Source organism: Epinephelus fuscoguttatus, linkage group LG13 (genome assembly GCF_011397635.1).
Source record: "Epinephelus fuscoguttatus linkage group LG13, E.fuscoguttatus.final_Chr_v1".
NCBI lineage: Eukaryota > Metazoa > Chordata > Actinopteri > Perciformes > Serranidae > Epinephelus > Epinephelus fuscoguttatus.
Window position 1 is genome coordinate 31683255 of NC_064764.1, and position 24140 is coordinate 31707394.

The 24140-nt window shown below is 43.3% G+C and overlaps 1 protein-coding gene across 3 annotated transcripts in view; it reads left to right on the forward strand.

Annotated features, from left to right (window-relative positions):
• The first annotated feature begins 688 nt into the window (after positions 1–688).
• Positions 689–24140, forward strand: part of znf385b (zinc finger protein 385B) — an 84731-nt gene continuing 61279 nt past the window's right edge. For all 3 annotated transcript variants that reach the window (XM_049593710.1, XM_049593712.1, XM_049593711.1), the window contains exon 1: positions 689–936. The gene's annotated coding sequence lies outside the window, so the exon portion shown is untranslated. The remainder of the gene's footprint in view (positions 937–24140) is intronic.

Genomic DNA, 24140 nt, shown 5'->3' on the forward strand with positions numbered 1-24140 from the left:
AGTTGCTGCCATGTGATTGGTTGATTAGATATTTGCCTTAATGAGCAGTTGAACAGGTGTACCTAATAAAGTGGCCGGTGAGTGTATATTCCAACATATCCCCCTGAATCCTGCACACTGGACCTTTAAATAAAAGATCTGAGTACTTCTTCCACTTTTGTTTAAAACCAACTTTTCAGGGGCATTAAGTCCTAATGTTTCAGCTCTGGCTGGAGGATCCTTTAACCTGACACCTGCTGACGTCACGAACAGGTGAGTTGACAGTAAAAACACACAGAGGGAGATACAGAGACAGGTAGAGAACTCTGCTGAGAACAATACCTGTGCTGCAGCCAGGACCGTTTTAAAATAGATTTTATCCGCTTTTATTTGCCAACAACAAACCTGGAAACGAGTCAACCAGAACCTGCTGCTCTCACACACACACACACACACACACACACACACACACACACACACACACACGGAGGTAAGAAGCTGATTTCAGATAATTTATTCCTTCAAAAATCCATCCAATTATTTTATTTTTATTGGATGCATGATAATCCTCCCTCTCTCTGTCTCTCTCCCTCTCTCTCTGTGTGTGTGTGTGTGTGTGTGTGTGTGTGTGTGTGTGTGTGTGTGTGTGTGTGTGTGGCGCATGCGCAGTGCCGCCGCTCCTCTCTCGGTGCGGCGCAGAGCGCGCGGCTCTCCGCTGCTCCGCCAGAGTTGCTGATCAGTGTCCGGGATACCTGATGGATGGATGGACGATCGATGGACTGATCAATCAAAACCAGCCGCGCGGACTCTCAGTCTGGAGACGCACAGACAGACACGCGCTCAGTATTGATTATTGATTAATGATTTGCTGCTGATAGTGTGAGTGTGTGTGTGAGCGGAGTTCAGCGCTTCAAACCTACGGGACTCTACTTTCTGCATCCATCACCTCCTCCTCCGGTAAGTCACCTTCCTCCTCCTCTTCTTCTGTCTCTTTCCCTCCTTTTATTCCTCCTCCTCCTCTTCCTCCTCCTCTTCTTCTTCTTTTATCTCTTCTCTGTTAGTTGAAGGTTATAAAACGGAGGCTTTGAACACGACTGTACCGGAGACCGTCTGTCCGGTGCTTTCAGTCCGGATCACTTTCTGTCTGTCTCTTACAGACATGTCTGGTTTTTTATTTTGAAGTAAGGAAATACTGATTCTGAGTAAAAAGTACAACATATACACTGTATATATTTAGAAATGTGGACTAGTAAAGTAAAAATATAAAGTACAACGGAAACAATCAAGTAAAATTGTACTTAAACAGTGGCAGATGAAGTATTAAGATACAAGTATTATACTTCAGTAAGGTGTGTAGTATATTTTATAAGCTGATTTGTAGACTATTAAAATTAACCAGTAACTGCAGCTGTCAGATAAATGTGGAGTACAAAGTGCATATCCTGATGAAATGTGGTTAAGTAGAAGCAGAACCTTTAAAATAGTACTTTAAATATCTGCTACTGAAGCAAAAATACTTAATTTAAATGTGTAATATTTCTTGTGAACTGATTTGTCTGTGTATGAATCTGTAAAGTCACCTGTAATTACAGCTGTCAGATAGAGGACAAATATTTCCATCTGAACTGTGGTGAAGGTATAAAGTAAAATGGAAATACTTGAGCAGAGAACACTTAAATTGTACTTAAATAGAGGCCCAAGGCGTATTAAGCAAATAAATAAATAAATACTCTGGTAAAACGTCCAGTAAAATGTGTGATATACTATATTTTCTAAGCTGATTTGTATGAATATTAGAATTAACTGGCAGCTAGCTGTTAAATAGCATTAGTGCACTGTAGAGTAAAAAGTACAATATTTTCTTGTTACATGTTGTAAAGTAAGGGTGTAAGGTATCAAGTAAAGAACCCTTAAATGCCTCAACAGTGCAGACGTATTCATGCCAAGGTAAAAGTATTGAAAAAAATACTTCAGCAAAATGTGGAACATATTTTGAATGCTGATTTGTATCTGTATTAAAATTAAAGGCTAACTACAGCTGTCAGATAGTCTAAATATAGTAGACTACAAATATTTCCACCTGAAATGTGGTAACAGTACAAAGTAAAATGGAAATAATCAAATAAAGAACCATAAATTTGCACTTAAACAGTGACAGAAGAAGTATGAAGATCTGCTGCTCAAGTAAAAGTTGTAAATGAAACTCTAGTAAAAAGCGTAAAATGGAAATAATCAATTACAGAACCTTAAAATTGTGCTTAAACAGCGGTGGAAGATTTATTCAGACCTGCAACTTGAGCAAAAACACTTCATTAAAATGTGTAATATTTCTTGTGAACTGATTTGTTTGTGTATGAATCTGTAAAGTCACCAGTAACTACAGCTGTCAGATAAATGTGGTAAAGTAAAAGTAGTTTTTTAAAGCTGTACTTGAACAGTGTCAGAGGGAAGTGTTCAGATCTGCTACTGAAGCGAAAATACTTCATTTAAATGTGTAATATATCGAACTGATTTGTCTGTAAAGTCACCTGTAACTACAGCTGTCAGATAGGGGTGGGAATCACCAGAGGACCCACAATACTTAGGTCACGATATGATGATATTATTACGATATGCTGAGTATTGCGATGCAATATATACACAATACAACACAGTACAATATATTTCTTTTTTACTAAAAGAAAAAAGCAGAGAAAACCAAGGCCAACAGGCGGGGACATCATAGGTGAGGGTGAAAAGTTTAACATCTTGTAAAACAGAAAATGAAAAGAAGCAAGGTTTCACCGTTGTATCACTGGTAATGGGTCCTTTGTGTCGCCTCTATGATCGCCTCACAGCAAGAGGGTCCTGGTTCCTGGTGCCTAATGGGCATGTAGCTACTTCCATGTTTCAGATGATACGTCATGTTTGTAGTCGACCAATGAAGATGAGTTTACATATCACCTTGGGTTCGTCCTTCACCTTCTCAAAATGATCCCACACTTTGGATTTCCTGCCCGACATGTTATTAACTAGCCTGTGGAATAACCGCAGGTACCAGCCCTGGAGATTAACCTGACTCCTGTCTGACTGCTGAGCGTGGACACTTCCTGTGTCTGTCCTTTCAAGTTAAATTCACACATGGTCCAGTCATATAGAGTTTAATGTTTGACCTTTCTGGTTGACAACATTTGGTTGACTATTCGGGGGCAGCCCCACTACAAGTGTTTCTGTTTTCCTTTCAGTGGGTTCTGAGGTAGTATTTATTCTTCTTTTGTGCCTTATTTATTTATTGTAATTCTCTCAAGCAGTTTGAATCCAGCAGACTAACAAGCTGTGGCCGAGAGTTGGTTTGACCTGCTGTCTTTAATTATTTACATCAAAAAATTAAAATGATTGTAATCATATATATATATATATATATATATATATATATATATATATATATATATATATGAGCAGACAGACAGACAGTATAATCTTGTGTGTATTGAACATGCTTCATTATTGTCAGATAATCCCTTACAAAGCCTACAGACACACACATACACACACACACACACGGACATACACAGCTGTCCTCTTTCTCTCTCTGTCACGGAGATGTTGTTAATTTTCACATAGGTGACAGTATGACAGGTTCTCTCTCTCTGTCTCTCTCTCTCGTGTGTGTGTGTGTGTGTGTGTGTGTGTGTGTGTGTGTGTGTCTGATGATGACACCTGATCAGCTGGACTGTAGTGCCCACTGCAGCTCACAGACCTGAAAACTGATCTTTCACCTCCTCTTTTGCTTTTATACTTCCTCTCATTTCCTTACCTTCTCCCTTCATCCTCCATCCTCTTTCCCCACCTTCTCCCCTCATCCTCCATCCTCTTTCCTTACCTCCTCCCTTGCCTTCCTCCCTTCATACTTTATCCTTTACCGCCATATTTTCTTCCCTGCCTCCATTTTTTCTGCTTTTCCTTTGTGACCTGGAAACTGAATTCAGTGCTGCCACCTCTCCAGCCGTCCCGTATGAAATTAAAAGACCTCCATCCTTTCATTCCTTCACTCCTTCACTCTTTCCTAGCAGCAGAGCTTTCCTCTCAGTGTGTCTCTTCCTGCAGCTGTTTGTTTGGACCCTCAGCCTGTGTGTGTCTCAGGCCTCTGTGAGTCTAATTAACACTAATCAACTTAATTAAAGCAGAAGTTTTCTGTTTAAGACAGAAGAGGGAAGCTGACAGAGTGAGGACGAGGAGCAGCAGGGAGACACTGACGCTGAGCCCAGCGTCCAATCAGAACCACAGCAATGCTGTTAGTCAATACTAACCTGCTTTTGAACTGTACTGACCGACTCTAGACTGTACTTCCTTTTTCTTGGTGAACAACTTTGACTGAAAAGAACATATGTACATATGACAGGTATAGTTTTATGATAATGAAGCTTAAATTGATGTATCAGCACGGTCTCACTCAGAAGTTGTCGAATTCCAGCGCTTGGGCAGTGACTTGCGGCCCCAGAAACCAACGAAAAAAGGCGTCCTTTAGCGTCAGCATGATAAGCGGCTGGTTGCCGTTATAGTTAAACAGCGCTCGGTGGCGTCAGGTGGAAACGTGGCAGGACAAGGACGAAAGTTAAGGCGGCGAAAGTCCAAGTTGGGCAGGTGGGAGGCAGGCGTCCCATAAGATTCTAGAGCCAAAACCTGTTCTTTTTTCCTAAATCCAACCATGTGCGTTAGTTGTTGAAGGGAAAAAAATGTGTCACAGTGTTTTACTGACATACTGCGTTCATTTTGAAAGACAATGCATGTAACAGGCAGAACTATACTATACTATATACTATACTATTGGGGCGGCAGTAGCTCAGCCCATAGGGACTTGGGTTGGGAACCGGAGGGTCGCCTGTCATGGGCAGCTCACTCTGACATCTCTCCACTTAGTGCGTGTATAGGTCCTGTTTGTGCATGTGTGTGTTCGGACCTGTGTGTAATTGACAAGCAAGAGTGAAAAATTGAATTTCCCCTCAGGGGGATTAATAAAGTATATAAAAATTAAAATTAAATTAAATTAAAAATTATACACAACCAGTGCACCCAGGGTACCTTGCACGTTGAATCTGGACGTGGAAAGTGGTAATGTTGATATGTGACGAGATTAGAGTGAGAATGTGTTGGAGAAAGAATAGTACCAGTAACATTGTTAACACTGTGCTACATTACAGAGAAATACAAAACCGTACTAATGAACCTTCATTAATATAGGCCTATATTTTATCTACAAGTGCACGTCACACACTGAGCGAGCCGCCTGTTAATGACGCTGTGGGCTAATGGGCATGTAGCTACTTCCATGTTTCAGATGATACGTCATGTTTGTAGTCGACCAATGAAGATGAGTTTACATATCACCTTGGGTTCGTCCTTCACCTTCTCAAAATGATCCCACACTTTGGATTTCCTGCCCGACATAACTAGACTGTGGAATAACCGCAGGTACCAGCCCTGGAAATTAACCTGACTCCTGTCTGACTAACTAGTGGTAAGGCTACACAAACTGGCTTTTCTAACCTGCTGGTGAACTCAATAAGGGCTGTAAGGATGTATTAATGAACTATTTGACCGCACTGAAGGTGTGTGTGAAGCTTTGAGTCGACTCTAACAGCTCAGTTTCAGTTTGCATTGTCCAGCCGTACAGTAAAGGTACATTTATCCTACTGTAACACGCTGTCTCTTGTTCTCCTCCACACAAATCAATGTTACCTATTTATAGAGCATGACCACATTACTAAACACTGCGTTTTTGTATATGTGTGTGTGTGTGTGCCAGGACTCCCACAGTGGGCAGATTGAGAAGCAGCATGTTGTTACGTCAGGACAGATTAGTTTGGAAACCTGCAGAGAACACACACACACACACACACACACACACACACACACACACACTCACAGGCAAACTGTTGTTTCTGTACTAAATCTAGCCTCGCTCTTTGTGCAGGAGTGTGTGTGTACGTGTGGAGTGACAGCAGGTATAATGAGCTCATCGTTACAACTTCATTGCCGTCCTGTTCAAAGAGCAGAGACATGACTGTGACATCAATGTTTTATTAAGATCAGCACAAAGGACACGATTTTTTTCATTTTCTTGGGGACAGTTGGAAGATTGATACTTTAACACTCTCGTGTATCTGATTGCCATGATACTGTATATCTGCGGAAGTAAAAATGTCGGCGCAAGGTAGAGTAGGCCTACATGCTGTGGATGAAGGGAAGTTTGGTGGTGTGAAGACTGAAGATTGGTGGTGTGTTTCCTCAAGCTCGGGTCCTCTACCAGAGGCCTGGGAGTTTGAGGGTTCTGCGCAGTATCTTAGCTGTTCCTAGGACTGCACTCTTCTGGACAGAGACCTCAGATGTTGTACCTGGAATCTACTGGAGCCACTCCCTCAGTTTGGGGGTCACAGCCCGAGTGCTCTGATTCCCACTGGCACCACTGTTGCCTTTACTCCCCACATCTTTTCTAGCTCCTCTTTCAGCCCTTGGTACTTTTCAAGCTTCTCGTGTTCCTTCTTCCTGATGTTGCCGTCACTCCGGATTGCTACATCTACCACCACTGCCTTCTTCTGTTTGTCCATCAACGATGTCCAGTTGGTTAGCCACCAGCAATTTGTCCGTCTGGATCTGGAAGTCCCACAGGATCTTAGTTTGGTCGTTCTCCACCACCACAGGAGGTGTCTTCCATTTTGACCTGTACACTATGCCAACCACTTGGTTATGGTGTTCCATGTACGCTCTTCCTGCCTGCATCTTACACTTGCTAATAAGCGCTGAACTGTCTCAGGAGCACCTTTGCACAGCCTGCACCTGGGGTCCTGTCTGCTGTGGTAGACCCCTGCTTCTATTGACTGTGTACTAAGTGCCTGTTCCTGTGCTGCCATGATTCGTGCTTCTGCCTTTTCCAGCCACTGGTAGGATTTCTTAATGTCGGCCACTTCTTCAATCTGTCACAGGTACATGCCATGCAGGGGCTTGTCCTTCCATGATGGTTCGCCCTCCTCTTCTGCATTGTCGGATTTCTTTATTCACTTAGCAGCTCATCTTTGGGGGCCATCTTCCTGTTGTAGTCCTGGATCTTGGTTGTTGTGTCCTGGGTAGTGGCTCTGACGCACACAAGTCCTCGGCCCTTCTGGGCACAGACGGAGCAGCAGAATGTCTGGCACAGTTAAAGTGAAAGCGTTCTTTGCCCTTGGTCTTTAAGTTGGCCTCTGCAGCAGCTGCTCCTTTCATCCATCAGTCTGATCTAATCAGCTCTGATTGAATTATCTGATCAGTTATCCACCTTGAGACTCAAATATCCACAAACCACAGCTATAGAAAAAAATTAACCTATGAAGAGTGATGAGTTTCTTTACGCTGCATTCACAGACCCACAAAAATCTCTGAATTTAGAAAGGGCACACAGACTGATACACAAGGACACACAAGCAAGGAGAAAAAGAAACAGAATGTTAATGAACTCTCGGTGCTCAGAAAAAAAACACCAAACATACAGCACTCAGTGCAGCATAGACGCTCAGCACCTTGTCTTACTGCTGGTATTTGTTGCATAGTGTAAGGGCGCATTCACACCAGGGTAGTCCCAGGGACTCGGGTCAATTGGGCGGGGAATGCAGAGAAATTTCACACCTTCATTTGGTTCGGTTCACTTTCACACTGCACTTTATAAAGTGGACCAAACCACCTGGACAACATCACGCAGTTACAACAGCCGCTCGTTTGGGGGCGGTGTTGTCCAAAACGATCACTGACCAGGAAGGAAAAAAAGCACGAGAAAGAAGAAAACCCAGCTCATCGATTGGCCAGGACCGAAATCGGAAATCCATCCCCTTGAGCCGGCTTGGTCACCACAAAAACAACGCACTGCGTTCTCTGTCACTTCCTCTCTTTGGTTCTCTGGATAGTCTGTTTGCATTTCCCACTGTAAGCGAACTGCACCAGGGTTCACTTGCAAGTGAACCGAGACCCCCAGTTTTCAAGCGGACCAGGGTTCGCTCGTTTGGTCCGCACCAGAGTTCAAATGAGCGTTCACACCACTCCAAAAGAACCAAACTATCTGTGGAAGTGGACCAGGGTTCATTTAAAGCGGACCAAATAGTGTCAGTGTGAATGCGTCCTAAATAAGCGGCATTCCTATTGCAAAAAATTAAAATTCGCTGGCCTCAGGAACAAATGCAGCTGTGGATATGGTCCCTAACTCTGAGCAGGAGAGCAGAAAACCGTATCATCATCTTCATCTTCTAACTGCTTCATCCTCTTGAGGGTCGCGGGGGGGCTGGAGCCTATCCCAGCTGACATCGGGCGAGAGGCAGGGTACACCCTGGACAGGTCGCCAGACTATCGCAGGGCTAGAAAACCGTATCCATAATTTAAAACTGCTCCTTTCAGAAAATCAAATAAAAACTTGTTCTGAACTCATAAATCTGATGTGAAATCTGGTCACTGAACAAATAAGTTTTGTGCTCGCTCAGAAGTTTTGTTGTTGGTGACACTAAACACACACACACTCACACACTCAGCTGTGTTTTCCCTCAGAGATGTTTTTCTGTCACTGTAGCAGTACTACTGAATACTGGTGTGTGTGTGTGTGTGTGTGTGTGTGTGTGTGTGTGTGTGTGTGTGTGTGTGCATGCTCAGCTAGCTAGGTACTGTGTCCTACAGAGCGCTAACAGCTAGCCACCTCATTACTCCCATTCTGTCTTCTGTGATTTATGAAGCTACCTGTGTGTGTGTGTGTGTGTGTGTGTGTGTGTGTGTGTGTGTGTGTGTGCACCTGCTCCCCGTGTTGTCTCAGGAAGTTTTAATTAATTTCCCGTCATGTGATAAAGAGGAAGTGATGACAGTAATGAAATGTGATTGGATGATTAGCATCAAAAGTGCAATTAGTGGCCTGAGGGTGACTTCAGTGGGAGAGAGCAGAGACAGAGGGAGGCTGGGAAAGTGTGTATAAAAAGAGTTTATGAAGAAAAGTTGACTGTGTGAGTGTGTGAAAGACAAAGTGTGTGTGTAAATAGGACAGCAGTGATGAAGTGTTTCCTCGCGACTCGCGTCTCTGAGGTATTACACACACATACACACGTACGCTGAGGTTGTGAAGGTCACACTGACACACATACACACACTTACGCACTGTGTCATCAGTTGGGAAGCTGCGGGAAGTTGTCGGGAATTTAACCTCTGAGACAGACAGACAGTCGACTACGTCAATGACAATCCATCTGAACCGGGCTGTTTTTGTGAAAGTCTCAGTTCAGACTGAAACAAAATCTCATCTTGTCCTTCATTTCTTGGTTCAACAAGGAGCTTTATACCGCTCTGATATCTGTCATTTAAATGTGAAGGTACAGCCAGTTAGCTTAGCGAAGCATAAAGACAGTTAAGTCCAAAGGACGCATGAAACCAGACTCGCTGTCTTGTCAGTTTCATTCACTGGCTTGGTTGATGGAGTTGAGTGAAGGCCTGTTGGGGTTTTGATGTGAGCAAAAGGCTACTGGTCGCGTGCTAAAGTCAAGATTCAAGAAGTCTGTTGTCATACGCACAGTAAAAACACAGCGGTTTACACCATACAATGAAATTCTTAATTGCCATTCTCCTTTATATACATACTAAATAGCGGTGGTCTCAGGAAAGCAAAGCAAATACATCAGTGCCTTGGTAGGTTTAGTAGTAGTCTTAAGTGCAAAAATAGGTGATAATCGGTGCACGTTCTGTCGCTTTCCAAGTACTGAATAAAGCTCAAAAGGCTTGGAAGAATGCGTCACCCGCAAAATGACTGTATATCATGTACTCACTGTGTTTCACCTTGAAGTCATGAAGAAAACTTGGATTTTCTCGTATGCCTCCACTCAGTGGTACCTTCTCAAATATTTTCCAGTCCTCCCTTGAACTACAGATCGTTCCCAGTATGTGGAAGGAATCCACAGTGGTGCCTGTGGCAAAAGACAGGTCTCCAAAATCCTCGAATGACTATCGCCCTGTGGTCTTGACATCCTTCGTTATGAAGGCATTTGAACACGTTGTCAAATCTGGAGTCTTATACTCCGTACAGGACAAGCTGGGCCCCTTACAGTTTGCAGATAGGGTAGTGGAAGACGCTACAGCTACTCTGTTAAATCTTGTACTGAGACATTTGGAGGGAAATATGAAACATGCACGTTTGCTTTTTACTGATTTCTCCTCTGCTTTTAATCGTATTCAGCCACATGTTTTAGCTCACAGACTTTAATCTAATTTTAATCTGGATTTTAGCATTGTGTGTTGGCTCGTTGATTTTTTAACAAACAAGTCTCAGAGGGTCTGGGTCAACAGGACACTGTTCGGTACCCGTTTTTCATCTCCTGGATCCCCTCAGGGATGTGTTCTTTCTCCTCATTTATACTGTTTATACACAAATAACTATCAGGGTAATCATGTATGTACAGTATTTTGATTTTGTCGGAATACTTTAAGATCATAAAAAGTCGTGATTTCATTGACGCCTCACTAACTGTTCATCTGATGAAGAGGAAGCACAAGTTTAAGGCGAGACGAGGTCAACAGGAATAGTTAATTTTGGGAGATATGCTTATTTGCTTTCTTGCTCAAAGTTAGGTGTGAAGATTGATACCAAAGACACTCTGTAACAAAAGACACATTAGAAGCGAATGTTGGGCCATTTTACCGGAAATCAGATTCAAAGCAATACAACACTATATTCACCACAAATTTAATCATTCTTTATTTTGCCGGTTGTTTTTATCTGCAAGCTTAATGTCTGATATCAACTGAGTGTAAGATCACGTCAGTTGTTGCCAGATCTCGCGAGAGTATGTTGCTAAAGGAGAGACACGTCTGTAACAAAGTAGATTCTTTCCTAATTTGTTTGTTTAAAAATATTACCGTTTCAGTGTCAGAATGTTTAGAGGGGTTGGGGCTTGTGAAAAATGGGGCGGTGACTATATGGCGAAGAAAATGGTCACAGTCTGTACTCATGTTCACTTCTCCCACTGGAATGAATGCAGTCTAGTCTCCTGAAGGGGTGGGGCAGCAGCAAATCAACTGTATTCTATGTTTTTTGTTATTGTCAACAAATCTGACGAAAAGACCAAAACCAGCAATGTGTTGGTCTGGCTTTTAATAGGTCCTGACCTCCCTACTCGGCCTTTGGCACTCAGCTCTAAAACTATTAGTTCCTACAGAGGAAATTAATCTTTATAAATGACTCACAAATGTATAGTTTCAGTTTTATACAGCTACTCTCTAACAGCAGGGAACAGTGCTTTTATCAGAGATGACTTTCAGCTGTGGCTTAATGTGGATGGAGGCTCCAAAACAGAAAGAATAAAGATTTGTTTTCAGATTTAACCGGCTTAGTTCAGACTTTACTCTCTCAGACGGCTTCTGTGTGGCAGCAGAAGAATCACAGTAAAGTTAATCTTGTCAAACACACAAAGTCACAGCGTCCTTAATGTGAAGGTGATATATAGAAACTGACTTTACCCTACTTTACATCCTCCTCCCCGTCAGCTCTAAGCTTAGTCCAAAAGACGAATGAGTGTGTACTTACTTAAACCACCTGCCCACTAAGGTGTGTGTTTCTGTGTGTGTGTCTCATGTTTCTTCTTCCATTAGTTGAGTAGAGCAGCTGTTGAATGTTTGATGAGTCAGCATGCTGAGAAGGAAGTGATGTCATGGTCGTCGTCTTCTCGGCTTTCGGGGCCGGGTTAATGTTTTCCGGCAGCAGCTTCCACTCTTAAACTTCTGCAGAGAATACAGCAGATACTCACCGTGTTGTTCTTGTACAGTGTGTTTGTAGGACTAAAGTACAGTTAACAGTACTTAATGTGGGAGCAGGGTACATATATATATATTTAGAGCAAACAATCACAGCATTCATGTTAGTCATGTAGTTGATAAAACCTCTGGGATGTATTTGTTTACCTGCTGATAACACAATAAATACAAATGAGACTAATAGGGTTTCTCTGTTAGCCTGGGTTAGTCTGTTTCAACTGAAATACTGCTGCTGCAAAGTACTGGAGAACCAGCGGGAAGCTTTTATTGTGAAGAAGTTACAGGAAATTCACTGTCCTAACAGACTTTATTAGGGGTGTTATTAGATAAAAACAGGTCTATTCAATCAGATTTCAATACACAAGGCACCCTTTAGAGTCTGTGTCAGACCGGCTTTCATCTAACTCCAATGTAATGTACCCATCTGCAGCAATGTTTGACGCTCAGCGCAGCTGACGTAGAAGGAGGGTGAAATTCTGAGAAGGGCTGGAGGGAGACATGGCAGATAGGTCAAGCAAACATAGGACTTTCACTGAGGAGACCACTGTTCATGTCCCATGTGAAACCAAAAGTCAGTGTTGTTTTAAAGTGATGTTACGTAGTTGATAGGGATGGGAATCACCAGAGGCATGATATGATATAATCACAATACTTCAGTCACAGTACAATATTATTGCGATTTTAAAAGTGTTGCGATATGCTGACCATTGCAATAAAATACTTTAGATATATTACCTGTTTTATTTCATAAGATCAAGTTTTCTGTCTGTTCATCTCACTTCAGGTCATTTTGTTTAGAGCAAAATGTATGTAGTGGACTGAAAAAGCAAATTTATAAAGCTGAATTTGTATATGCAATATTAATAATTATTTAATAAAAAGACAATACTTGGCACTGTATGACGATACAACACTGCCACATGAAAATATCACGAAAATATGCTTTATCAATATTTTCACACACCCCTAGTAGTGAATGTAATGCAACATATATCAAATGCATGAATACTCAACTTATTCAAAGGAATACTTTACCCACAAAATGACTATTTGTATATCAGCTACTCACAGTATGTGACCTCAGATGTGTGAAGAAAACTTTGTTTTTCTTGCATGCCTCCACAGTGAACCAAGAATCTGAACAAGGGAAACATTCTTCATAAATGAATTAAATGGAGTTTGTGTTTAATGACAGCCAAACTATATTAAATCATCCGTTGTTTTTTAAAACTCTCACACAACTCCTGCAGTATAATGTCATTTAAAGTCTCATTTATCAGGTCATATGGTCAGTACTTTCATAACACATGCATTTTTGTTGAAAAAAAATTCTTCACAAATTAGAGGTAATACACAGTGAGTCACTGACATGCAGGTGGTCCTTTTGTGTGTTAGGAATTATTTATGTGACATTCCAAACATGCTTATTTTAACCCAAACTGTGATCTTATTTTTAAACCTAACCAGGCAGCTTTGTTGCCTCAACCTAAAGTAGGCTGGGTAGCGAAATCCGTGTGTCCTGTGAGCACAGAAGTTTATTTTGAAAAGGCACCATGCATGTAAGGAGCAGAAACTGACCTGCCATTGGGAGTGAAAACATGTCAACTGTGGACACATATTCTGCGCTGTTTGGTCAGAGGATCACTTTTAAATACTGCAGGGAGGAAAAACACCAAAATGTTTTCATGCTTGGCTGAGCTGTAAAAGTTGGGGTTTCAGTTAAAGCAAATGGTGACTGAAGTGCAGTGGAAACAACCGTTATGACATACATTACACATGTGACTTAAATGTCCATTAGAGCGATGGAAACAGATCTGTTTGGAGCGATGAGGAGACTGTAACCTTCCCCACATTAATACATGAAACAAATTAGTTTCCATCATGTGAGGTTTGACTGGTGCTGTTTTCGTCTCGTTGCGCCCCCTTCTTGGTGGAAGTTTGTTTGGATTGTTGGGTCTCTGTAAATCAAATATGGTCTAGACCTGGTCTATATGAAAAAGTGTCCTGAAATAACTTTTGCTAAGATTTGGCACTATATCAATAAAACATTTACTTGACTTCTTCTATAGTGTTTAGTGGCATCTGACCGGAGAATTAGCTTGATGAGAGCTTTATTTTGATGAACCCAGCTTCTAATATTTACCTCACAGTAGCAGATTAAAATACACTTCAATTCACTTTTTAGTTTTGCTTATTTTCTGGAAGTTTTATCAAAATCTGCGCGGCATTATGATGGAAATTTGGCTCATGATAGTGAGCGGTGATCACAGTGATCAGAGGATTTGTAGAATAGCTTTGTGTTGGATGTGTGTTACTGAAAAGGAGAAGATGACGGAGCCTTTTTTAGACTTAATCATGTTGTTTTCACTCTCAAAAATCTCTACCGGCATCAGAAACCTTGCACTTTTCATGTGGTATATCTGTAGCCACCAAAGTTCAGACGTAGTTGTGTTGTTACATGTTGTTAACCCTGTAATGCACGGCCATAAATCAGCCTTACGTGTGTAACCCCAGTCGTGTGGTGACACCTGAGCCAGCTCCTTTTACTAAATGGAGACCATGAGGTGAGGCCAACCTTTGATTGTAGGTTATTTTGTGTGTATTGTATGCAGACTGACGTTCACCTCAGCGATACACACACACACACTGAGTCACAGGGAGGTCACAGGAGTTCAGGGTGTCTCTGTGGGACACTTCAGCGGGGAGGGGGTCGAAGTCAGACGACTGTCGGTGGATGTTCAGAAGAGTGCGAGTGGTAATCTCTATTATTAGACCACAGATTATACTAACTGAGCTACAGCACACACACACACACACACACACACACACACACACACACACACACACACACACACACACACACTTATCTGTGGATTATAATCCCAATCCCACAATCCCCTTTTGGCTCAACCAATCATGTCCCACCAAATCCTGCACAGCCCGCTGGGTAACCTACATGCAGTGGTGTGTGTATGGGTGTGTGTGTGTGTGTGTGTGTGTGTGTGTGTTAATCCCTGACAGTCTGTAATAGAGGAACATCTGGTTTACCTCTATAACTGAAGCTTCCTGTTCAGGCAGGAAACAGATTCAGTTACAAACGTTCACTTTAATCCCAATTTATATCACTACAGCAACAACATGCTACGTATGAAGCTACGGTTAGCAGACAGCCATCTTAGCTTAGCATAACAACTGCTAACAGGAGGAAACAGCTAGCCTAAATGTTGTCATCTGCACATGTCAGTGAGGGTCTGCTTGGACCCCATGCGAACGTGCATGTGCAGCCCATTTTTTGTGACCATGCTGCACGTATGCATAGCAAGCATGCTAACTGCCCATTCTCCACTTGCAACATATATTGAGCCTCATCATCTGGCAGCTCACTTTCATTATGTGCAAGTGGGCGGGGTTTTGTCTAAAGTGGGTTGGAAAAGCGAAAGATGCAGCTAGGCTAGCTGTTTCCAGTCTTTATGCTAAGCTAAGCTAAGCTAACTGGCTGCTGACTGTGGCTTCATATTTACTGTGCAGACATGAGAATGTATCTTCTCATCTAAGTCAAGAAAGCAAATAACATTCCCCAAAATGCTGCAATGAAGGAACGCTGTAGAAGACTAAACATAAACTGAAACTAATCTACGATGACGCTGCTGCTGCTTTTCCTGCTGTTTCATGTCCTCACTAATGCTGATACATGCTAAATTTGTTCGTGAGTCAAAGGATGAACGAAGCAACAGAACAAAAGTTACATCTCTTTTTTTGCCGTTGAGTTCAGTGTTCATTTGTTGGACAGCGAGGTGGTTAATTTTCATAGCGATGTGTCAGGTGATGTGGCCCCTCAGGTCCGCACCTTTCTTAGCGGCAGCAGTTCAGTCCTGGATTTTAGTGTGAAAGCTTTCAGAGTTTCTCCTTGAACAGCGAGTGTCAGGTCCTGACGGAGCAGAGCAGCTATTTAAAGATGAGCAGAAGTCACAGTGTCCTGATGTGAAGGTTGGACTGACAAAGTAACCTCACTGTACCTCCTGCTGTGTGTGTGTGTGTGTGTGTGTGTGTGTAATCCCTACTGCAGTATGTAAACCATACAACGTGATGTCAGTTGTTTTCATGAGAGGATTAGAGTCACATAAAACACGCTCTGCATCACTGTCTGAGTGTAAATCCCTGATTCTGTCCAACAGTTTCTGTCAAAGGACCAGAATCAGTCATCAATAATAATTAATCATTAATAACAGTCAAATTCAGTGATATTAACTGAAGTGACTGTAACCACCACTGAATGTAACCTCATCTTGTTTTTTAGACACATGAATGTTTGCTGTCAGTCTTAACCCTTTGTATCAGATACGACTTCACAATAAAAACTACTCCACGTTTCACCATGCGAGGCAGCGATATATGGTTAGCATTAGCAGTAACTTAATACAGCTCCGATATATTTGTTTGATAAATAATTAGGCCTGCTCCCAACTAAGAATTTTCCTAGTCGACCAATAGACGTCATTTAGGGCCATTAGTCGACTAGTCGTCTGCATGTTTACGATATTAATGTAATTATTAAATGATATATTTTGGTGGTTTGAGTTGAAGGTGTGAGAAAGAATAGTATCAGTAACATTGTTAACACTGTGCTACATTACAGAGAAATACAAACCGTACTAATGAACCTTCATTAATATAGGCCTATATTTTATCTCCAAGTGCACGTCATACACTGAGCGAGCCGCCTGTTAATGACGCTGTGGGCTAATGGGCATGTAGCTACTTCCATGTTTCAGATGATACGTCATGTTTGTAGTCGACCAATGAAGATGAGTTTACATCTCACCTTGGGTTCGTCCTTCACCTTCTCAAAATGATCCCACACTTTGGATTTCCTGCCCGACATGTTATTAACTAGCCTGTGGAGTAACCGCAGGTACCAGCCCTGGAAATTAGGGACCGTACACACATACCACGTCTGGAAAACGCAAGGTCAGGCTGGGTGCTACTCTTGTGCCTTTTCTGTACCAGCTTTCAAGAGCGCAGTGGCAGGTTGCGTCCAAGGTTCCTTAACAAGCACCGTATCATAGCCTGTTTACCTGAAATCCTGAGAGCAGAGCTGATCTTCTTCCAGGAGCTGTTTATAAGTGTGTAGGCCTATCATCCATGGGACAGATGTAAAGCTCTGAGTAGCCCTGCACTAGCATGATCAACTTTTCCGTAGGTATCAGACTGTATATTTACAGAAGAAGACCTTGATAAGGTCCACTCCAAAATATCGATATTGGCCTCAAAGTATTGGTCAGGCTGTAATTGGATAACCTAAAGGCAGTCTGAATGCAGTGCAGCAATGGCGGACTCCACCATTAACAATGGAAATGTCTGTACAGAGGGGAGGTTCCAGAATGTAAATACACTGAATGGCTTTTGTTGAAAAAATGTCGACCATGAAATTATTTCATGAATATGTCGAGGATTATAACTTTAAACCTGCTGAGATCCAAAGAGTGTGTAATCCAGCCTCACTGCTGACCTGACAGAAGAAACCAGCTTCACAGTTCCCTTTGTTTATTTTACTTTTACCTTTTTTTTAGAGTCCTTTTAGAAACCACCTGGACAGAACAGTCAGGATGTGGACGGAGAACAGAGAGACTGCAGGTCACCTTTCATCTGAGTGTGTGTGGGTGTCATAGTTTCCCAGTGGACTGACCACAGTGACATCACCAGTTCTGGTGTTACCGCACAGCGCTTCCATGACAACCAGAAAACAGATGGACAGGAAGATGGAGCGCCTGCGGACCTGTCGTTCCACCTGTCTGACTCGGTGCTTTTTCATTTAGCTAATGTGGCTCCTCGGTTCCCTCATTGGGTCTCCTCCTCGTGTCTCAGCTCCTCCAGCGTCATGTTGAGGAGATGGCAGTGCTCCTGACAGACGCCGTCTTAATTGACCTGTAATGTGTGGAAATTATTAAGTTACACTATTAAAGACCAATTTACGTCTGATGACTGCTGCTCCAGCAGACAGTTACATTTAGGTTATTAATGCAAGAACAGATGTTAAGGAGCAATTAAACAGCTTTAAATGCACCTAATAAGAAAAATATTTTGTTTGTAAAATGCTGCAGGTACAATTTAATCTAATGCTTTCCAGACTGTGTTATTGGACTAATTATAACCGTGACAATTATTTGGACAGAATATTTCCTTTTCCCAAAAGAGACGAGAAGCACTTGGCACGGAAAATAAGAAATGAGCTCAGTCACCAGAGGAAAATGTTGGCACTGAGCATGTCTGCAAACCACGAATACATCATATTTGCACGTGTCATACACATCATATCAGTGTTTCTAAAGTGAAGTGGTGTGTGAGCTGACTTTGTCATCAGGAGGTGGAGGGGACGGTGGATGGCGTGACACCAAGGTGAGACGCCTGACAAGCTGTTTGATTTGGTTGTGTTTTAGTGAGTCATTGCTGTGTCCCCAGCGGCTTTTAAGCCTCCAGATGTGGGTGTGTTGTAGCGACCTGTCACTGTGTTTCCACCTGGGATTGTGCCAAGAAAAGAGGCTGTTTCATACAGAGACACTTCGCTGCATTTCCTGCTGTAATAGTGCCATGAAAAGTGTTTGTTTCTTACCAAGACATTGCTGCGTTTCCAGCTGGACTGTGCCACGAAGAGTGGCTGTCAGCACAATCTTTTCCCAACCAAAACCAGGTGTTTTTTCTGCCCAAAGGTAACCACTAGTAACCAAATAATTGTTAAAATATAAAGTTTCGACCTATTCACCAGCAGCTCTAAGTGCGCCATTATTTCCTTCCATGCTTTGTCCTTTTTACGCAATCATGGTGAGAGCGAGAGGACACATCTCAGCAAAGTTTTCCTCTTTGCTTGAATCCCACTCTTTTGGCACATTTTGCCTCCATGGCAAGATGCTATCTGTCGCCAGACTTGAACTCCTTGAAAGATTTTACAGTTTGTGGTGGTTCCTCACCACGTTTAAGGTTTTGGAACATCCTCAAGGATGGAGAACCTCAAATGACTTCTAGGTCTCCGTCTGGAGGAGGGAGGAAGCTTAATTAGCTGAAAAAAAAGCACAGTATGTGTCGTCAGAGTGTCTTCAGGTTACGGCCTCCTGCAGGTCTTCAGATTCACCGCAGTCTGAACATAAATGTGATGTCAGACTAGTTGTTGTTAGTGTCATTGTTACCATGGAAGGCAGCTGTTTGTTTGTTGGTTTTCCATTTTAAACAACAGTCATAGTTGTTTTTTGTTTTTGTTTACTATGATGACATCCATAATGTGATCTCCTACAACTAAACAACAACTGTGCTTAAACATGGCTAAACCTTAAAGGGACAGTTCATGCCCAAATTGAAAATTGAACATAGCCTTAGTTCAGGCAGGAAACGGTGTCAAGCTCAGCTCACATCCCAGCTACATCAGCTGATCTCAAACAGCCCAATCAACTGATGGAGATTGATGGAAGGGAGTCAGCTGATAGATCACATGATTCCTTTCTATGCAACCCATTGGCGAATCTCATTCAGGGCACCCTATTTAAACTGCTCTGGCCTGCCTACTGTTGCTGCTTCCTCTGCAAACTGCTTTGCAACCTGCCTCCACCCCAGCTCCTCCTTTTGCATGCTGTGTCTGACTTATGAATGTCATTTCTGTTTGTCATTGATGCTGCTCTGCTCTGTTCCTGGGGGCGGTCTTTGCTGCTGCTCTCCCTGCCTTAGGCTTTCCATGTAGGCGAATGGAAGGGCAGAGAGGTTTGCTCTCTCTGCCTTCGGCTTTCCACATAGGCCAGTGGAAGGGAAAAAAAACACAAAACCAAATCTGAGTTTAAAATAGTGATGTTTCATCAAAATCACTTTATTCTACATGTCTCATTAAAAATTTGGCCAAAAATATAATGAGCAAAAAACCAAGGCTTTTTTTAACTTCAGGATTTCGTCTATAACTTTTAACCTTCGAACATCAAAGGTTAAGTTTTTAAAGTGTAACCCACAGGCCATGCATTTTCCACCAGTCAGTCAGGGAGCCTGAAATAAAAATATTAACTGCTTAGGGGAGGGTCAAAAAACAACAAAACAACGTCACACCCCAACCACCCCCGTCCTCTGAAAAATAAACGAACAGTCCCTAATACAGAAAACATGTGGAGGTTTCCAGCATCTTTTTTTTCTATAACTAACTATAGTTTTCTTTGAGACATGCTTACTGTAAATTTAGGTTAGAACAACCTCACAGCAGTTTTGTTTTCTGAGGAGAATGTGAGCTGTTGTGTGAAGAGCGAGGAAGAATAAAACTTTTTTTTTGCCCTGAATTTAGCCTGTCAGGTAGTTTTTAATAAATCTAGTGTTAAGTTTGTGGTTTCAGGTCAGAGCTGCTCCAGTTTGAGGTTTTGAGGTTAGAGAAATGAAATGGTTTGCTGAGGTTTGAACTTGCAGAGCCTGTTGGAGGTCAAACGCAGCCTGGGAGGAAGAGCTCTGCCTGAGCGAACATCTTCAAAAGGACACAAAGCACGATCAGATGGTTATGCGTCTGTAGGTTTGATTTGATTTGACCTGGATTTTTCCCTCGCTGGTTCTCAGAAGGATTACTGTGTCAGAAAAATGGAAATGATTTGTCAGATTTGATGTTTTTCCTGAAATGTAGCGAGCTGTTTGTGAGGCGGCGGTTTGAGTTTTCACTGGTTTCTTCTGACTGTAGGAGCTCAGATTCCTGCAGGGACGAGCATACAAACATCAAACTGTATCTAGTAGTTTGTTTCAGCGTCTCTGCTGCTGCTGGCCACTGCTTTGTTTACTGTGTGTGTGTGTGTGTGTGTGTGTGTGTGTGTGTGTCTTTGACCACTGTCATTACCAGCTACTGGCCTCAGGGTTAGAGACAGCCACTCTAAGACCTCTCTCTCTGTCTTTTCACATCTCCATTAGTTTCTTTGTCCTGTCGTCCCCTCAGGTTACTGTGTGTGTGCGTGGGTGTGTGTGTGCCTGTGTGTGTGTTGTACAGTCTCTTTCAGGGAACAGGGACATACATTAGTGCCCTCCTCAATATCGCCATCCCTTTATCTTTTGCACCAGCAGGATTCAGAGCTTTCGACCAATGGTGTGAGCGCCTCTTGCTGACATTGAAAACAAGAAAGATAACATCAGATAAGATATACGACAGTGTAAACCTTGTATTTTCCGTGTTTAGTGATTTCATGTGCTGTCAGATAAGTTGAAGGGTAACATGCCTCTTCTTCAGACCTTAACGATGGCTTATAAAAGCTTTCATACCCCACTGAGCAACAACACACACTGCAGTTGTATTGTTTGTTGCTGTAAAGCTGACACACACTTTGGATGTATTGTAACATCTAGTCCCTGAGTATTATGTTTTTCTGTCTTTGTGCATTTTGATTACTTCCTGTTTTATTTTTGTATTTTCCTGTCTTTCCAGATCCTCACCTCCTGTCCTCCTGTGTTTCCCGCCTTGTGTGATTACCTGCCCCGCCCTGATTAATGTCACCTGTGTCTCATTAACCCACCTTCCCTTGTGTATTTAGTCTGTGTGCATCCCTTTGTCTCTGCCAGTTCGTCTTTTCAGTTCCCTGTAAGCGTCCCAGCCTTTTTCCCTGTGTGAGTCTCAAGAGTGTATGATCTAGTTCTGTTTTTTGGACCCTGCCTCTGCCTTAGCGTTTTTTGGATACCTCTGCCTTGTCTGACTGCCTTCCTGTGTACCGAACCAGCCTTTTTCATTAAAGACTTTTGTTGTGAACTGAACCTGAGTTGAGTCCTGCTCTTGAGTCCTATCAGTTCAACCTTAACAGTACGAACTGGCCAGCATGGACTCAGCAGACTCAGATCCTGTGCGGGTTGCTCTCCAAAACCAAGGGAGTAGGATTCACCAACAGGAGGAGCAGCTTTCTATTCTCCGCCAAGAAATGAAGGAAATGGCGGAGCGCCAGGAGAGAATAATGACATCTCTTGGCGAAGAGATCTGCTGTTTAGCGGGCAATATTCAGAAGATGCAGTTCCAGTCTGGGCCGCCTCCTGTGTCTTCTCCTCCACCTGTAAGTCCACCCCCAGCAGCCATGCCTCTTCCTCCTTCAGCTCCGTTTCCTCACCTCTCCAAACCAGACAAGTTTTCTGGAGACTCAGGTGATTGCCAGGCATTCCTGGTCCAGTGTGGTCTGCATTTTGAGCTCCAGGCTGCTGCCTACCCCACGGAGCAGTCCAAGGTTGCTTTTATCATTTCTCACCTCTCCGGCAGAGCTGAAGCATGGGCTACGGCAGAGTGGAGCAGACACTCACCCATTTGTGACTCCTTGAAGCTGTTTTCTGGGACTTTCACCAGGATTTTCAACACACCACTCCTGGTAGAGAGGCTGCCAGAGCCATCTCCAGTCTAAGACAAGGTGAGAGAAGAGTTGCTGACTACGCCATTGAATTTCGCACTCTTGCCGCAGACAGCGGTTGGAATGACGCCGCCCTGTTAGACTCTTTCCTGTTCGGACTGTCTGATCCATTAAAGGACCAGCTGGCTCCACTTGATCTTCCAGAAGGTTTGGACTCTGTGATTGCCTTGGCTATCAAGATTGATAAGCGGCTTCTTGAGAGGAGAGAGAAAGAGGAGGCCCAGAGGTGCTGTTACTCCGCCGAGCCACAAGAGGTCATCACCCCCCAGTTGGCGTTTTTCTGGGCAGAGCCCTTCTTCGCCCTCTCCATCGCCCCCTGTTGTTGTGGAGGAACCAATGCAGCTGGGCAGAACCAGGCTCTCTCCAGAGGAGCGTCAGTGCCGCCTACGGGAGGGGCGGTGTATCTACTGCGCTCAGCTGGGACATCTCATCGCTACCTGTCCAGTAAAAGACCGGGCTCATCAGTAACCAGGAGGGCGCTGGTGAGCCGCACATTTCTGTCTGTAAGTCCCTCTCGCTCCTTGCATCATATTACACTCTCCACTCCCACCAAGACTATGAACAGTACTGTTTTGATTGACTCTGGTTCAGATGCCAATTTGATGGACTTTAAAGTTGCCAAAGAACTAGGCTTAGAGTTCATTTCTTTGTCAAAACCCCTTGAAGCCAGTGCCCTGGATGGTCACCTCTTGTGTCACATTACACATTACACTCAGTCTGTACAATTGGCATTCCCTGATAACCACACCGAGACTCTTAGTTTTCACTTGTTTGAGTCTGTTCAACACCCCCTCATTTTGGGTTTCCCATGGCTCAAGCATCACAACCCACACATAGACTGGTCGTCGGGGAGAATTCTAGGCTGGCGAGCTGAGTGCTCTAAGACGTGTTTTCTATTCTGCCCTGCTCCCGTTCAGTCGCCACCTGTAATCTCTCCTCCAGCCCTTCCTGCTGTTTCAGTCACTCCCGAATCTGATTATCCTGACCTTTCTAAAGTACCTCAGTGTTACCATGATTTGAAGGAAGTCTTTAATAAGACTAAGGCCACTTCCCTGCCTTCTCACCGTGAATATGACTGTGCCATTGACCTGTTACCTGGAACCTCTCCTCCCAAAGGAAGGCTCTATCCTCTCTCTGCTCCAGAAATGCAGGCCATGAAGGAGTATGTGGATTCAGCGCTGAAAGCTGGCCTTATTCGCCCCTCATCCTCTCCAGCAGGAGCTGGTTTTTTTTTCGTGGACAAGAAGGACAAGTCCCTCCGCCCTTGCATCGATTACCGGGGCCTTAACGACATAACCGTAAAGAACAGGTACCCCCTCCCTCTCATTTCCTCTGCTTTTGAACTGTTGCAGGGAGCTAAAGTGTTTACCAAGTTAGATCTGAGAAATGCCTATCACTTGGTAAGGATAAGGGAGGAGATGAATGGAAAACAGCCTTTAACACCCCAGTGGACACTATGAGTACTTAGTGATGCCTTTTGGTTTAACCAATGCTCCAGCTGTCTTCCAGGCTCTGGTAAATGATGTGCTCAGGGACATGCTTAACATCTTCGTTTTTGTCTACCTGGACGACATCCTCATCTTCGCCCCGCCTGAGCAATCGCACTTTCTTCATGTCCATCAGGTCCTCCAGCGCCTCCTCGACCACCAGCTTTTCGTCAAAGCTGAAAAATGTGAGTTCCACGTCCCTACTGTGTCTTTCCTGGGGTTTATTGTTTCCGAGGGCAATATTCAAATGGACCCAGCTAAGGTTAAAGCAGTCTCAGAGTGGCCCACCCCAGGAAGCCGCAAGGAGGTTCAGCGTTTTTTGGGGTTTGCCAACTTCTACAGACGATTTATTAGAAATTTTAGCTCCATTGCTGCCCCTTTGCATGCTCTAACCTCTCCTGCTAGCAGGTTCCAGTGGAATCCCCAAGCCAATCAGGCTTTCATAACTCTCAAGGAAAGGTTCTCCTCTGCCCCGATACTGGCTCTCCCTGATCCACATCAGCAGTTTGTGGTT